General features: G+C 37.2%; 1 protein-coding gene across 8 annotated transcripts in view; it reads left to right on the top strand.

Annotated features, from left to right (window-relative positions):
* The window catches only part of BICD1 (BICD cargo adaptor 1), a 236,874-nt gene that overhangs the window by 75,882 nt on the left and 144,241 nt on the right, over positions 1-16,751 (top strand). The window lies entirely within an intron of this gene.

Raw genomic sequence — 16,751 nt, 5'->3', positions numbered from 1 at the left:
GAGCTCTGTAAAAATTCTTTCTTTGGTCATTTTCCTTTTATCACAGGCATTGAAAAAATAAATTTTCACACTAGTTCCCAATTTACAGGTCTATTTTGGTATAAAGAACATCATACTCTTGTAAAATTTATAACTTTTATGGAAAAGGCTCAGATGAAATACTACCTAAGGAGGAATTAATTTCTTTTTATCATTTTACATTATGTATTTCACTTTTTGTATTATGAAAAATGTAATTGTTTCTCTTACTTAGAAAAAATTCACAGTGTTATTTGTGCTCAGAGAGTTTTAAAACAAAATTTTTCTTCTGTTCATAGTTTAATTATATTTTCAAGTCAACATATTTGCATTTTTTCTCTTCATAGCATTAACATATGGAGAGGAAAAGTTCAGCAGTGATACATCATGTTAGAAACCCTCTGTAATATTAAAAAATAAGACCTCTCCGGTCCCTTTTTTTCCTCATACGCTTTTCTTTCTCATCTTCTTTTATCCCCTCACTCATCATTAACTACCCTAGAGTAACAAGGATTTAATGAATCACTAAAGAATAAACTCTAATTAGGAGAAAATTCCTGAGACTCTTTATTAAACATTAGTGTGAAGGAAATCTTCCTAAGCAAGATATAAAACTTAGACTCAAAGGGCAGAACTCACATATGTGGTTGCATAGAAATGTCAAAAAACGAATGTGATAGACACCATAAACAAAAGTCAAATACAAGCAATAGATTGGAAAAATAATGCAACCTGGATGACTTACAAAGATTGTCGCTAATGTTCACCTCCTGTAAGTTGATTGAAACGACAATGATATAGTAGAAAATAGGCAAACACTGTAACTAGACCAACTGAAGAGGATTTGCAAATAACCAATCAACATATTCAAAAATGTTCAATCTTAGTAGTCATTGAATGCAAATTAATAATGATGACTAGTTTTGGCTTTTTTTAACCAATCAATTTACAAAAATTTTCATATTGATAATATACAGTGTTGGAAAGTGTGTACAACGTGAGCATTCTCATACATTGTTTCTGGAGTAGGAATTGCTGTAAACTTTGAGAATGTGATCTGGCAGTCTGTATTAAGATATAAAATACAATGCTTGCTCCCAACAATCTCATACAAACTATAGGTAATTGTATACCAGTCTCCAAATACCATTTGTCAAAGAAAAGCACTGTTTAGCATTTAGTATCTAATCTAGACCTTATCTAAGCATGGATCATATATGTCTGGAACATAGAAAGAATCAAATTATACTCATGCTTTAAAATATCTTCAGACTTGTATATATTTAAATAATGCTTCTGTATATTTAAATAAAATAATATTTTAAAATCTAGATGTAATCCTATACATCCCCGCTTATCACTTCTCCCTTAGCCCGTTTCTTAGACCTGGTTTGAACTTTTGATTTAGCACTCTGAAAGTGTGATTTTAAAAAAAAATTATGTTGCTTTATTTTTCAACTCTTCTTGGTTTTGAAAATTTGTTAGTGAGCATTTTTGAAGAAAGGTGATGCTCATCCTCTATTCTGGTGGATTCAGGAGTTGCTCCTCCCAAAGGAAAGGGACCACCCTCACTTGTGCTTATTGTTGCCTCCAGAAGCAGTCCTGCCCTTGCTCTACTCACCATATTAGCCAGAAGAATTTATAAATTTATGCTGAGGTTTGCAAAAATACTGTGCTCACATTGTGTGAAAAAGGTTGTGACTTGGGACATTTTAGATTTATGTTAACCTCCCTGTCCTGTGTAAAAATAAAAGTTGTAGAATGTAGAAACAAGTCTTTGAGAATTCATTGCAAAAAGGAAAACTCGGCACAGGACACAAATAACTAGTGTGGGGGCTAAAAAAAAATACTTTTCCTCCCACCTTCTAAGTTTTCGAGCTGGGCTAATAAAAAACAAAACAAAACAAAACAAACAGATTAACAGGAGAAAATGAAATTAATATGTGCATACAGGAAATCACATAAGCATGAAAATTCCAAAGAAAGTAAGGTAAAATTGGTTATATATGTTATTTTGGACAAAGGAGAACAGGGGGTTAGGGGCCAGATATTTCAAAGGAAGTAGGCAATGTGCAGGTAGTTGAGAAAGAGTGGAATATACATGGGAGGTAAATTTTTGCTAGGCGACCCAGAAATGGTTAGACACAGAGGATAACCTAGTAAACAGGCCTCTGCTAGATGCCCTCCCAACTATCATACTCAATTCAAATTAGACATCCTAAAATATCCTTCCTGGAGGAGGTCTTTCCTTCTCTTAGGCAGAAAAGGGGGGAGGGTGAAAGGTTCTTCCTGAGTCTGGTTTCTTAATAACAGCATAAAATCAATATCCCAAAAGGCAGCTTTAGGATGGCAATATTTTGGTCCCCTTCACTAGAAATGATGGTTAAATGACATTTCAAAATGAAGTTTGTCATTTGAATTTTTTTTATTCCTAATCCTAAATAAGAAAAATTATCATAGACATTTATTAACTTCACAGATTATTGTTGAACCCTTGCTATGTTGCAGGCATTGTTAGGTGCTGGGAGTACAAAGTTCTTGCCCTCAGGGGGTTGACAATACCAAAATAATAAGTTGGCATAGTGATGTGTGCTAAAAAGTAAATAAAGCAGGGTAAAGGAATAAGCCTGTCAGGAACACTAGTGGGAGGGACTGTTTTAGAAATGAGGGGCTTTCAAAGGAGATGGTAGCCCAAGTGGTGAGAACCAGCAAGTGGGAGAAGATTTCACAGTGTCCCGGGCTGAAGGTAACGGTGAATGGGAAAACCTGGAATGAGCTGGGTGTTTGTGAAAATGGCCCGGGTAGTACTCGTGTTAGGGTGCAGGGATCCTTGGCAGTGTGGCACTGTGTGTAGAGCACCTCAGATTCCTTGCAGGATGTTTAGCATCCCTGGCCCTGCCCACTAAATGCCAGTGGTGTCCCACTGCCAAGTCATTGTGATTTCAGAACACTCTCACTGTACAGCACGGTGACTACAGTTAACAATCCTGTTTGTATATTTGAAAGTTGCTAAGAGAGTCGATCTTAAAAGTTCTCATCATGAGAAAAGAATCTGCAACCATGTGTGGTGATGAACGTTAACTAAACATATTGTGGTGATCATTTCACAATATATACATATATGAAATCATTATGTTTTATCCCTAACATGAGTACAGTGTTATATGTCAGTTGCATCTCATATTTTTAAAAAATAAATAAAAAGAAAAAACTCTCTCACACAACCCTTTCTGCCCCTGGGGCGGGGGGGCGGGCACAGTATTACCCTCAACTAGAACCCCTGAAAGCTGAAGGGAGGGAGGTAGGGGGATGTTAGAGAGGCGGATGGAGAGGTGGACAGCAACCAGGTCCTTGAGCCCTGGTAAGAAGTCTGGATTTTATTTTAAGCATAATGGGCAGCCACTGGAGTCATGTCATCTGATAAATGTTTTAAAAAGATCCTTCTGGCAGTTCTTTGCAGACTGCAGAAGAAGCGAGCCAAGTTAGGAGGCTTGAACTGGGGGAGAATCTAATAGGGGAGAGAAATGATCTGATTCAGGATGCATGTGGAAGGATTTGCTAATTGGATGTGAGAGCAAATGAAAGGGAGACATCAGGATGGCTCCTAGGTTTCTTTCTAAGGAGCTAAGAAGAATACAAAGAAATCATATGGTAAGGAGCGAGAAAATGAAGCAATGAAATTATTTCACAATGCAATTTAGGAGATTATTCCATGTTTATTTGAATTTGAAAATTCCACAGATCCCAATTTTGATGCTTTGTTTTAAAAAGAGTTTAAAAATGTGTCTGCCAAAAGCATTTCACATTTGGAAAGGAGTCATCACTGACGGAAAAACAAGCATCATCCTATAGTTACTGTGCGGTATGATGTAATTTACTGGACTCAAGTTGGCTGCATTTCATGATACACATTGAGGTTATAGCCATATTTCTTAGTTTCTATTACAAAGCTAAAATGTTAAGTCATTTTTTGTTCCTATAAAATCAAACAAACTAGCCATATATACTCTTATTATCTTGTGACGATCACCCCATCCAGTTACTAAAATGGATGTCAGTAATTTTTAAACTAAAGAGTTAAAGTAATTATTTATAGGAAGTGATGTGTATACTCTAGAAACATGGACACTGGGGCATAAATATATCCTTAAACTGCAGTTAAAGTAAAAAAATGTGACTGATACAAATAACAGCTTTCTTTCCCCTCTACCATGAATCTTTATTGACTTATTTGCAGAGGTAGATCATGCTACAGTTACCGAGGGTCAGGGAGGCCAGCGAAGAAGATTCCTGAAAAAACTGATGTGATCTTGGTCTGCAGTAAGGAAACGCTGTCCAGAAAGTGAGGATAAATGTTGGTCCATCCACTCCTGGAATATTGTGTTCTTAGGTATAATGGTCCAGGAACCAATGGGTGACAGATACAAGGATACAGAGCTCAACTTAGTATGAAAAAAGACTTTCTTTATGGAAGACTAAAAGCAGAGTGAAAATTAGCAGGCCTTCCGAGGAGAGACTGCCCTGTTGGTTAGTGGAGATGTGTTAAGTAGAAATCAAAAAGCTGCTTGGTACAGATATTGAGGAAGTGGGTTGAGCATTTGATGAATTTGGAGCAGAGGGTGTCTAAATGGTTTTTAGCACTGTGAATGTCATTAAATGTGCCTGTCTCATTAATACAACAGAGTTAGAATGAAGTCCTGATAACAAAAGTTACACCAGTCCTATGGTTTGTTTTGCAGTGTCTGCTTGCTTGTTCGACTACAGGTGAAATACCAGCTAGTGAGGTTGGCCATCCCTCATCTAGAGCAGAGATTGCAAATTGGCATTCCACTGGCAGAACCCAGCCCAGGCATTTAGAAACATTTGATGTATGGAACTTTGTTTTTTTAAATAAGGTTAAAAAATCTAGATGTCAGACCTCTTTCAAAAAATTAGCAGGTGTCACAAAGCCCTAGGCCCGCATTTCTGCATGACATCCGAGGGCGGGAGCTGAGCGAGTTGTTCTCCTTCAGAAAGGGTGTAAATCTGCACTTTGCCACAGTCCCCACCATTCCACCTCATCTGCATCATCTTACTGTGTTCCTCCCTGATTTACATTCTCTGCCACTTCCTTGTTGAATTTTGAGTTTTGACTTCTGATCTGGATGCTGACACTCTCTTGCTCTTTTAGGGAGGAAGAACAAAAAAGGAGAGAGGAAAGTCAAGAATGAGAAAGTAGAGGCGTTGGAGGAGGACCATAGGGACTTCAGGGGCCCTAAATTTCATTCTGAGTTCTACCTCTTACACCTCAAAGCCTGCATTTCTTCTTTTTCTGAATAGGAACCGTCAACAGGACTGACGTTTATTTTTGAATGAGATAGTATACACGGGAGCACCTGTCATATCACCTTAACCCCAAATGCACACTCTGATAAGCTGGTTAGCTGGTGAGCTGATGTCTCTCTGTGTTTTCCCGTAAAACCGGAGGCAACTGTAATGAACCCCTGTCCTGTGATGACTGATTTTTGTGTCTGTTTTCTTTGCCAGATTCTTTATGTCTTACTCAACTTTTTACCACCAAGCACTGCACTTGCCATTTTGAGGAATGAATGAATTAATGAGTGCATTTTGAGGATGGGGGAAAGAAAACAGAGAAAAGGGAAATGACTGGGCATCTTCCTTCTTCTGCCTTAGATTCCCTTTCTTTCCTTCCCGAGACGCCCAGCCTCCTAGTCATCCTGTGACCTCTAACCTCTTCAGAAGGATGTCCATCCATACTTATGTGGACCGCTTTGTGCCCAGGGGGAGCGTTTCTAAGAAACTGAGGTGGTTGTTTGCTAAACATACCCCAGTTCTGTATTTAGGAGCTTTATTCCTTAGTTTGCTTATGGCTCCAGAAATAGCTTTTAGTACCTGGAGCTAACATACTGTTTTAGTTTTAGTTTATCATGACTCTCGTTTTCACTGAATATTTAGTATTTTAACGTTGTTTTATTAACAAGTTACTTTGCTTTTGTGACCTGATGTAAAACTCTCAAATATTTATTGTAGTGATTTATTACTCAGATATACTTGTATATTTTTTTCTATGTTTTTCAAAAAGGAAAAAGTCATAGTAGAAAAAAAAGAGAACAAGGTAATGTGTTTGGTGTATGTTTTACTGGAGCATCTGATCTGGTTACTTTATGTCATATAAAGCCTTTCATACTTAGTGTCTGCATGTGCAACCAATGTTCCTTTTTGTTATAGTATCACAATTATACTTAGTTGTATCTATTTGATTAAATGGTGTCTTTTGTATGTTTCCCAGCAGTGTGGCTGTAGAAAGTGCTCTAAACTTTATCAGGAAACCTGGGATTTAATTCATACTTCCTATTTACTGGCTAGGAGGCCAAAGCCAAATATTTAAATTGCAAAAATTGCTAAATTGTATTTGCTGCCTACCACGTAGTGGGTATTGTGCCAAATATTTAATACATCTTATTTCAACACCCTCAATAGCCTGTGAATCTTTGTTGACTCACTTGCAGTGCTAGATCATGCTATATAGGCCCCAAGGGTTTTTATTCGTTATATGGATGAAAAAATTGAGTCACAAATAGATTAGGTAACTTGTCTAGTTAGTGATGGAACTAAAATTTGAGTCAAGCAGTGTGACTTCAAAACTTGCATTTTTAAATAGTAATAATAAAACAACAATGATAATGTTACTATAACAGCAGAAGTAAGAGCTCGGACTTACATAATGCTGGTTATGTATCAAGTGGTTCTCCAGTGCTTTGCATATATGGATTCAAACTCTACTTTCTTAGTTCGTAGAGTTATTATGAGTATTAAATATGAATATGTGTATATTTACATGTGTATATACATATAAATGCTATGGAAATTGTAAATTAACTCTAAATTCCTTAGGTGACATTACTGTACATTCACACATAAGAAAGAAAAACTTTGTAATTTTGATTAATATCCTTTAAAGTGACCAGGGAGGTAGAGTTTGCTGCATGCAGGAAAGCTACATGCGTATTAATTTCATAAAACAGTATGAACAGTAATGGCTTGGTCCTTCTTTAGCATGTTTGTAGATCAGTTTCCGTTTTCTTTAAAATTTTTTACAAAATAGAGTTCACACAGTGCTATTATTTGGCAACGGTATTACAGCTTCATAATGGTGGGGGGGGGCTAATTACCTGTTTTGTGAGCCTTGTGTTTGCTAAGGTTTAACAACATTCACTTACCTTTGCTGCTGAGTTAGGTTACAGTACACCATTGCATTCTTTAGTCATGTTTTCCAACATAGACTCACTCTGTTTCTGTAAGTTATGTATTTGTCATTATCTCTGAGAATTAAGGCAGAGGTTTAATGGCCTCTGCTGTACTTCTTGTGTGCAGCGTGATGAAAAACAAAAACAAAAACAAAAGCCCTTAAATTAAATCAGAGTTTGATCCGTGTTCCAAATCTAGATGGTAAGCTGCTTTAGACCTTTTCCGATCCCTTAGTCACGGCTCAATAAATACCAGCTGATTGACTCTCAAGTTGAGGATTATTTTTACTGTAGCATATGGTAGGCTTAAAAAAAAAAATACTGGTAGTGAAAATCTTGTTGGCATGTATCCAGTTTAAGATTTTTCTAAAAAGGCCTCATACCAAACGAGAAGCAGCAGAACCATCTGTCCCCATCTCTAGGACGGATCTCAGCGGTCTTCCTTTGGGCCGCCTGTCCTTGTAGCGGATCGCCTTGCTGAGCTGTAATTAAGTCAGCCGGTGGGGGTCCAGTGTTGAAGGAACCTTCTCCCTGCTGGATAAGTACCACTGCCTTTGTGTTACATGCCATGTTATTGTGGAGTGGATAATTTTTTTCCTGCATGGGTCTTGATTTAACAGCAGGATCGGCTGGGCATCTTCCAAGAAGCAACACGTTTGCCTGAAAATGAATGTTGGATGGATTCTTTCTTGAGATTATGAAAAACTATCCTAAATAAAAGCTTTTCTTTTTCTCGTGTTCAAAATTATGCTTCATGTTTATATTAATAATTATACTCCCAATGAGTTACTTGGTTCACTGGCTTCCTTCCTGCTTTGGCAAAGATGGATATTTTTTTCCCCCATGGCAGAGAAATTTTATAAAAGTACAGTATTTAAATGCCTAAAAATCAAGAATACCACATCTTTATAAGCCTCTCGGTGTGGTCTAATAAAAAGAAAGGCTATACAATGGAATTGTTAGAATTGGATTTGAATATCCTTTATTCATCTTTTATTTTTAATTTCATAAAGCCTTGTATTTCCTCCTCCAGCCAAAGCTCCCTCCGCTCTCTATTCTCTCACCCTCCCATCACCTGCTTCTGCCAAACTTCCTACTTCTGTCTGCTATGAACTTTCTTATATCTTCTTGCACCTACTCTTCTGAACTTTCTTGTATCTTCATCTCTTCCTAGAATATTCTTTTCCATCTCCTCGACTTGCCTTCCATGTCTTCCTCTGCAGCCCTTTGTAGAAGATATTGCTCATTTTCTTCCACATCCTACAAGTCTAAGAATCCAGAGACAGTGGCATATTCTTTTTTTCCGCTATTGCAACCTCCAAGCCATTATTCCTATGTCATTGCCTTTAATTTCACTATGCACTCTTGTCTTTAGTCTATTTTGATGGAATAATTCTGTGAGAAAGAATAGACTCAAGGAAAGAGCTAAGGTGGGGCAACAGAAATGGGCAGTTTATCAGCAAGTGTGTTATGGCATGATGCTTTCATTTTTTTATGAAAACATGTAATTACATTCATAAGCACTCAATTCTGACTACATGGCCAAGTACATAAAGGGTCCAAGAGCAATAATATAAAGTTGGGATATTTAATTTGAGGATAGAAATAATATTCCATTGGTACGATGCATAATTTCACTATGAAATATCTGGTAAATAAAGTCAAAATGGTCCTTTGTTTTCCAAGAAGCATTTTATGGCTCTTTTATTTCTTGCTGGAAATCTTCTCAGGTCTGACCTTTTGAAGTCTGTTATTGCTCCGAGGAGTTATTAATAGTAGCAAATATATGATTAGAAATGTAAATTATGAAAATGCTGAATTTACTTGTGGTCACAAGTGTTACTAACCTGTACACAGAGGAAATAGAAATCTACCTTCTTTTCCAAAAATCCTTACTTATTAGATAAGTAAGACATGGCCTGCCATGCTGTTTTGAATGTTTAAATTATTAATTAATTTGAGCAATTTTTTTCCTTTTCTGTCAGACTGTTTTTGGTGTGTGTCCTTTGCCTTATTATCAAATTGTATGTCAGTACCTCCACTGAAAGAAGTGCAATAGTTGGAGTATCTTTATTTTCTAAGCAGACTATTTATTTAATTAAATGTTGATAAGAAGTAGATCTACAAACAAAAACCAAAATGTTGGGTTTCAGTTTCTTTGGATGAATAAAATTTTACATGCATTTCCTCATTCTCACATGGCTACATTAGGTGTGTGTAGTTTTGGCATTTGTGGAAACAGAACTAAAAAGAAAAAAAAGGCACTAATAACAGCATGTGTATAGCAGAGGAAATGTGATGACTTAAGTTCAGTGATTGGAAACTCTACATTTTTCAGTGTGATTGAAATCTTCTTTAGAATGTACATGTTTCCTTGACTGAGAAAGGAAAACATGTTAGAGAAATTTATACTAGTTACCTTCTAATTATTTGAAAAATGTCTCAAATCCAAAGTCTTCTGTTACCTTTCAAGAGGGTAAAAGTTCAATTACGCTTCTTTTCCTTTTGCCAACTGGTTACCTATTTGAGCCTCGGGCTTTCCTTCGGTGAACATGAGGTGCTCCATCTGCCACTTTAAAGGGAAGATTTACAATTCAAACCAGGCCAAGTTCTGATCTTATACTCCTGTCTTATAAGATACCAACTTAAAATTAAGAAAATGGAATTACTCAAGACCTTATTTTCTTGTTTGTAGCTTATTCAGAATTTATATTTCTGATTTATTTTGTATTGTCCTGACAACCTGCTTTTGACCAATCGTTGTGTTTTTGTTAAGCCAAAAAAGTATGAAAAGATGTCTCAAAAAGAAATCTGATTTAGAGACTCCTCCTTTGGATAAACTGTTGAATAGCACTTACCACCGTGTACATACTGGTGTTCTTACTTTTTAAAATTTCCATTATTTGTAAGTTTCATGAGTCCGTGATCGTGTCTTGTTTTTGTGTCTCTCCAGGGCCTAGCACATGGTAGGTGATCAACAAATTATTGTTCAATGTCAGAGCTAAAACATAGTCTAGTTTTTAAAAAAAAATGTTTTCCATTTTGCTGAACAAGAGATAGATTCCTTTTAAATAGGGAAGAAAAGTAATAATGAAAAACACATTTGTCTCTTCACCATCTTCTGCAAGATGGTCAACTCTTCCGACCCCACTGGGCAGAACTTGAGCTGTGGACAGGAGGGCACAGCTTAGACTGTGGAGGTCACATATTAGCATGAATTGTAAGAAATTTCCATTTTTGTAGGTCAAAGATGATTGAATATTGTGATTCCACATGGTTCACCCTAGTGTATTAAACAAAAAGTTGTGAGTGTGAGGGCTTAAAATTTAATCCATTTTGTGAGCCTTTATTGTATGAGAACAACTGACATACAGACAAAGTCAAAGCAAAATGAATTCATTTAAAAATGAGGACCAGCAGTTCATAATAAATAGGAAAATAAAAAAGGATCAATTGTAATTCTTTATAGAGCTATATAAACATGTGAAAAATATGTCGATAAAAACAATGGTCAACTAATTCTTCAAATTAAAAATGGTTTATTGGTATTTATGGCATAATTTTTTTTCTGCAAAAAAGGCACGTTACAACAGCCTTCACGTCACATGTAACTCCTGCAGCATTCCTTTAAAGAAATCTCAAACTAAATTTGAGGACTTTATTAACCTTTCCAAACCTTTAAAAAATATTTTATCATTAAAATTATTTTCTTATGAAGCATCCAAAACATAGACAGGCTTTTTTCCTTTCTTTTCTCCAGTTAACAGTCTAACGTGGCCAGAGCCTTACCTATTTAGGTGGTACTGCAGCCATCTTTGGTGGACTTTGTGAAATCTTGCCTATGGCATGGTTAGACCTTTCACTGTGTATTCAATTTGCAGTCTTTGCTATGTCCACAGCCGTGCGCCATGAGACTTAGCTGTGGAGACACTGATTCTACAATGTTACTAGTCCTCTCTACTCATCCCATTCCCCTTATCCTGTTTTCTATTTCTTCATGGCAGTTATTATCTCCTGATTATAGTTTTTTGTTTGTCCTTTGTTTCATCCCATCCCCTTTCCAGAATATCTAGTCTTATGTGTCTGCATAACCTTTAAAAAAAAATCTTAAACTTAAATATGCCATATATTCAGAAAAAGTACAGCATGAAGCACATTTTGACCAATAATATAAAACCACTATTCATGTAGCTACCACCCAGGTGAAGGGAATAAAATTTGTGAACAGCCAGAATCTCCCTTTGTGCCCCTTACTCCACTGCAGCTTCCCCACCCCAGGTAATCCATCATTTTGTCATAATAAGATTTTTGATTTTTCTTTTATAGTTTTAACATATATTTGTCTGTTTTTGAACTTGACATGAATAGAATTATATTGTACATAGTCTTTCATGCCTTACTCGTTTTGTTTAACCAATTTTGTGAGATTCTCCAGGTTGTTGCACGTAACAGTAGTTATTTTATTTCATTACTATATAGTATCCCATTGTTTAACCCTGACATTGATAAACCCTGACAAGGTTGATCAGGCCATTGCTAACACACACAAAAAGACTAGTCATGGGGCATGGAGTCTAAACCACCCAGCAGCATGGCTTAGTAGGAAATACAGCATGTCCCTCATCCCAGAGTTTTGCAGGCATTTGTTGTAGATCAGGTAAGGGGGAGAAAGATGTAAACCATTCTGAAAGGATTTACATTAGCTATAGACAAAGGGGATGTGAGAAAGTGAAGTGGGGCTAGTTCTTGGATAGGCACAGCAGAGTCTGCAAGGAAGTGTCCACTCCTGTGATTTGGCTGTGGGGAGCGGATTGGAAAGTTCATGTGTAAATAAGAGGCAGAGGCTCCTGGGGTTCTTTGGCACTTGGCTATTCTCTCTTTTGGATAATTGGGAAATAGCCACCTGGAAATTAATCCTAAATTCCAATAGATAGACAAGAATGTGAGCTGTCTTTTGTCATAGCTGGTCCACAGCTATTAACAGGCTAACTGTTCTCTTTCTCCCACTCTCCGGCTGCTGTAATTTTAATTTAGAACATCTCAGAAGTTTTTTCTTGTCACCATTGTATGACTGTTAGAGGGAAAATGACGTTGAAACCTCGGCTCTTCTTGAAGGAAAGACTTCAATGAAGAGACAGAAATTTGTGCAGCATGAACAGCAGAAGTTTATTACTAAAAGAGAGGACACTCCGAGCATTGGAGTGGGCTGACCCAAGAGAGTAAAGCAGCCAAGCTTTTATTTCTATGGGTAGAATCGCCTGCCCCCTCCCTTCTCTTATCTCTCCTTCTCCCCCTGAGGTACCTAGTCCTCTGGCATTTAGCAATGCATTTCTTTGATTTAGGGGCATGTGTAAACACACCCTTTAGTTTTGGGGGATGAGTAAACCTGGAATCCCGTTGGATGTGAAATCCCATTGGATGTGAATCCCTGGATGTGAAAACCTGGAATCCCGTTGGGCTAGTAAGGTATTGATGGCCCTAACAAACAGGAAGTGTCCCCCGCTTTTCTGACTTCTAACAACATATCTCTTTAATTTAGAGGTATGTGCAAGCCTGGAGTCCTGCTGGGCAGCCAGGGGTCTTGACCCAAGTAGGAGCTGCAGCAAGGGGCTTTCTAATGGGGTTAAATTTCTCCTCCCACTCATTTCTGTCTGTCTACCTACCCTATTATGACTATACCACAATTTATTTATCTACTCTTTGGTTGATGGACTTTCGGGTTACTTTCATTTTTGGGGCTATTATTGATAAAGAAAATTTCGTTGAGTTCCGGGATCGTGTCTCATGAAATTGAAGAGTGGAAGCACGGGCCAAGGAGAGGCAAGGACTTATAAAAGAGGAAAGTTTATTAAAAACAAAGGGTCACAGCTCCCGAGGGGGAGGAGGTCCAGAATGGGGTGCCCAGTGACTGAGGCAAAAGCTCTTACTTTTATACTTTCCCCTGCCTGCTTGGAGAAAGGAGATGGCTGCTTCTAATGGAATTCATCTATCAGGTTTGTTCTGTTTGCCCATCCTGAAGGGATTAACGAAATAACCCACTCCTATCTATCACATCTGTTCCGTTGGAGTTAATGAGTTACTTCAGAACCTGGAGTTTCAGGATATGGCTGTCTTTTGTTCATTCCACCAGGGACCTCCCTGTCTACCTAACAACATGCTAACTAACCTGTCTCATTATGAGCAGTGCTACTATGAACATTTTATCGTGTTCATGAATTTCTATGAGCGTAATGGCAGCGGCATAGAAGATACCTCTCTTCTACCTTATCGTGTTTTCCAAAGTGATCATACCAATTTATATACCTATCAGTAGTGTATGGGAATTCTCAGTCCTCCTCATCATTGGATATTGTCAAATTTAAAAATTTTGCTGATCTAATGGGTATATATGGTATCCTATTATAGTTATAATTTGCATTTCTCTGATTACTAGTGAGATTGAACAACTTTTCATGTTTATTGGGATTTCCTATTTTTATGAAATATCTATCTAAGTCTTCAGCCATTTAAAATATTAGGTTATCTGGTGGTTTTTTTTAATGGTATATAGGATTTCTTTATATATATTCTTTATCCTAGGCCTTTCCATTTGTATGTGTTGCAGATATCTTCTCCCACACAATGGTTTGTCTTTACTCTTTTTTTATGATGTCCTTTTATAAAATTCCCAGTTTTAATGTAATTAATGTCATTGAATTTATCATTCGTTTCCTTTGTTGTTCATGTATTTTTGTGTCTTCTTTAAGAAATTCTTTTGTATTCAGGTCTTACATATAATTTTACGTTTTCCAAAATTAGTTCTTTAATCTTGGATTAGTGTCTGTAAATAAATCTTTGAATCCACAGTAGTTGTATCGCATATATAGAGATTGAGTTCATAAATGATTCTTTCCAAGGGGAGTATTAGCATATCACAGTGGGATAAATGGATTTTTTGCTAGCAGAATCTAATACAGTATTCTTCTTTCCCATTCATGAAAATGTTTTGCTAAAATAAAAATGAATATACAAAGGTATAAACCTGTAGTAGGCGTGAATGCCAAAGATTATGGTTTAAACCAACGAAATGAACTTTCTTAGATACAAAAGCATTTTGTCAAATAGCATTTGGCTTCATCTGGATCAAACAAATAATCACCAGATGTTATAGTAAATTATTCTACTCATGGTGACAGCACTTGGTAACCACTTTCATTAATCAAGGCAGGTTAATTTATTATCTACTTACATAACAATGTCAAAAAATATGTTACCTACTGAAACCCTTTATACAAGGTCTGACAATTAAGTTCATGAACTTATTGCAACGATGTTGCTAACCATTTTTTGATATCAGAGGGCTTATTTATTATGAATTTGTACCAGCTGGACAGTTAACCAAGTTTATCATTTGGAAGTGCTGAAAAGGCTGCGTGAAAAAGTTAGATGACCTGAAATTTTCACCAACAATTCATGGCTCTTGCATTACGACAATGCACCAGCTCACATGGCACTGTCTGTGAGGGAGTTTTTAGCCAGTAAACAAAGAACTGTATTGGAACACCCTCCCTTCTCACCTGATCTGGCCCCCAATGACTTCTTTCTTTACCTGAAGATAAAGGAAATATTGAAAGGAAGACATTTTGATGACATTCAGGACTTCAAGAATAATACAACGACAGCTGTGAGGGCCATTCCAGAAAAAGAGTTTGAAAATTGGTTTGAAGGGTGGACTAGGCACTGGCATTGGTGCATAGCTTTCCAAGGGGAGTACTTCAAAGGTGACCATAGTGATATTCAGCAATGGGGTATGTAGCACTTTTTCTAGGATGAGTTCTTGAACTTAATTGTCTTGTGTAGTGAGGGGGACTAAATTTTGCCACCCCAAAATGTGCCTTTTGGGATGTTGATTTTAAGCTGGTTATTAAGAAGCAAAGACACAGAAAGAACCTTTAACCCTCCCCTTTCCTGCCTCAGGGAATTCAGATGGAAAGGCCTGCTTCAGGAAGGGAATCTTAGCATATTCACCTTAGCATTTTGAATTAAGTATGGTGGACAGGAAGGATCCATGAAAAACCTGTTCTGCTAGATTCCACCCTGTGTCCCATTGTTTCTCAGTTGCCTAGCAGGAATTTGTTTGCCATGTGTTTGCTTTTTCTTTTCTACTGGTGAATTGCCTACTTCTTGGAAATCCCAGATCCTTAGCCTCCTTCTCTTTTGTTCAAAATGGCATAAAAGCCTCAACTTCCCAATTTCCCTTTGGGTCTTATATTTTTATGGACCCTTGAGAGTACATTTGTAAAATGAACTTTGAATATTTTCTCCTGTTAATCTGTCTCATGTTGATTTGGTTATTAGCCCAGCTAGAAGAATTTAGAAGGTGGAAGGAAAAATTGTGGTTATTAATTTTTTGCACCCTAACAATAGGAACTTAAACTCCTGTTTCCTTCATACAGATTAAGATTCAGATATTAATCCAAACTCCTCAAAATCACTTTGTGTCCCTCACCTTTTTGATACTTGCTCCCCACTCCCCTCCAAGAGTGACTAAACTGCATTATCAGTCATCTCAGAGCTCAGAGTTCTCCTCTTTTATCCACATACTGGGACATCCATTTCTTTTTAGGACACAAACCAGTGTAGGTGGAGCAAGTGCCATTGTCCCTTATCTAGAAAAAAAGATGGCTGTCTCCTGATGGTTGAGTAATATCGAAGACCTATATAGAGGGAGACCTAAGCTTTCTTGAAAGCAGTATGCTTTAATTCTCGTCAATGTTTTAATCAGTACCAGCGTGCATATATTATCTCTGTGTATTTTAGCACTTTGTGTGGTATTCCTACATGTTTGGCCTTTGCTTCTGCTAAGGGACTGAGTGAATACGAGAGGAACACGGAGGTAAAGGAGCCTTAATGACAAGTGCATCCGTTCGATGCCCATCGCCACACCTCATTGAAATCACGAGGAAGGCTGTCTGACGTGGGTATAACAAAAAAAAAATGGTAGAGAAAAAGTCCGTGGAGCGGTACAAAGTAGGAGGGATGAAAGGATTCAGTTTTGCTGTCAAAATCCTGTTTATGTTTCCAAATCCCATTTCTTCTTTATTTTGACTATGATTTGTTGAGCGCCAATTAAATTACCAGATACTATGTTAAGCCCAGTTATTCCACCGGAGATCCTGAAAATCTTTGAATAGCTCCTGGTCTTAGAAGAGGTAAGGAGGATGGAGACGATAAATTAATGATAATTTATTATCATAGTACATGATATCATGCAGAATGCATTAGGAGTACAGAGTGAAAAGCACAGAGGAAGCAGGTTTTGAACGAGATCTTAGAGGACCAAGGTGATAGAATTTGGATGAACAGTTAGATTTGAGGGGTTAGGGAGAGGGAGTGTTTTTATTTGTCTTAAGGCTGGAGTAAATATTATTTCTATAAATTCAGGATTTTAGGGAGAAAGGCTTAGGACAAAATGCCAGAAGACAGCGGATTTCTATTTTCTGTATA

Source organism: Rhinolophus sinicus, linkage group LG02 (genome assembly GCF_036562045.2).
Source record: "Rhinolophus sinicus isolate RSC01 linkage group LG02, ASM3656204v1, whole genome shotgun sequence".
Lineage (NCBI taxonomy): Eukaryota > Metazoa > Chordata > Mammalia > Chiroptera > Rhinolophidae > Rhinolophus > Rhinolophus sinicus.
Note: the sequence above shows the minus strand (reverse complement) of the source record. Positions and strands in the feature narration are given on the sequence as shown.